Source organism: Saimiri boliviensis, chromosome X (assembly GCF_048565385.1).
Source record: "Saimiri boliviensis isolate mSaiBol1 chromosome X, mSaiBol1.pri, whole genome shotgun sequence".
Taxonomy (NCBI): domain Eukaryota; kingdom Metazoa; phylum Chordata; class Mammalia; order Primates; family Cebidae; genus Saimiri; species Saimiri boliviensis.
The window spans coordinates 38681925-38682956 of NC_133470.1; the positions used below are offsets into that span (position 1 = coordinate 38681925).

At 31.1% G+C, this 1032-nt stretch overlaps 1 non-coding gene across 1 annotated transcript; it reads right to left on the bottom strand.

Moving 5' to 3' along the window:
- Positions 1–582: 582 nt before the first annotated feature.
- Positions 583–689, bottom strand: LOC120366673 (U6 spliceosomal RNA). The gene has a single exon (XR_005581255.1). It is a non-coding gene; the product is annotated as a U6 spliceosomal RNA (small nuclear RNA).
- Positions 690–1032: the final 343 nt, after the last annotated feature.

Consider the following 1032-nt stretch of genomic DNA (forward strand, 5'->3'; position numbering starts at 1 on the left):
AACTGTGTCTGCCTTTTAATTTGGATGTTTAATCCTTTTACTTTTTTTAATTAAAATTTTTATTGACATAATTGTATATTCATGTATAGTACTAAGAAATAACCCAGAACAGTTCCCAGTACGTTTTGGCTAGTTTTCTCCAACAGTAACATTTTGCAAAACTGTAGTATAATATTACAATTTGGATATTGTTGTTGGTATAATCCATAGCTCTTATTTCTATTTCCCCAGCTTCATTTGTAATCGTGTGTGTGTGTGTGTGTGTGTGTGTTTGTTTGTTTGTTTGTTTTCTTTTTGTGGAGGGGGGTTTATTAAGTTCTGTGTAATGTTATCACCTGTGTAGAGCAGTGTATCCACCACCACAGTCAAGGTACTGAACAGTTCCAACACCACAAGTATCACTCATGTTTCCCTTTCATATTTATACCCACATCCCTGCCACCCACACCCCTACCCCATCCCTAATCCCTGGGAACTACTAATCTGACCTCTACATCTAAAATTTTGTCATTTCAAAAATGTTATATAAATAGGACTATTCATTATGTAACCCTTTGGGATTGGCTTTTTTTAAAAACTCAAAAGTATGTGTAACACTTCATGAACTTGCATGTCATTCTTGCACAGAAGCCATTCTAATATTCTTTATATTATTGATGTTTTAGGGTATGTGCTGCTGAAGTGAGCACAATAATTTCATTTTTAATGTAGTTATTGATATATTTGTATTTTATCTCATATTTTTCAATTTGTTTTCTATTTGTCTCATGCCCTTTTGTGCCTCTATTCCTTCTTTACTGCTGTTTTTTTGTAAATACTTTTTTTAGTGTGCTATTTAAATTCCTTTTATTATTGTTTTTAATTATATTTTTGGGAATTTTTTTTTTAGTGTTTTTTTTTCTACGGGAATTACAGTATGTGTCTTAACTAAAAATAATGTATTTCATGTAATACTAACTTAATTCCAGTGAAATACAGAAATTTTGCTTCAATATAGTTCTATTCCATCCCTCCTGTTTTGTGATATTGTTT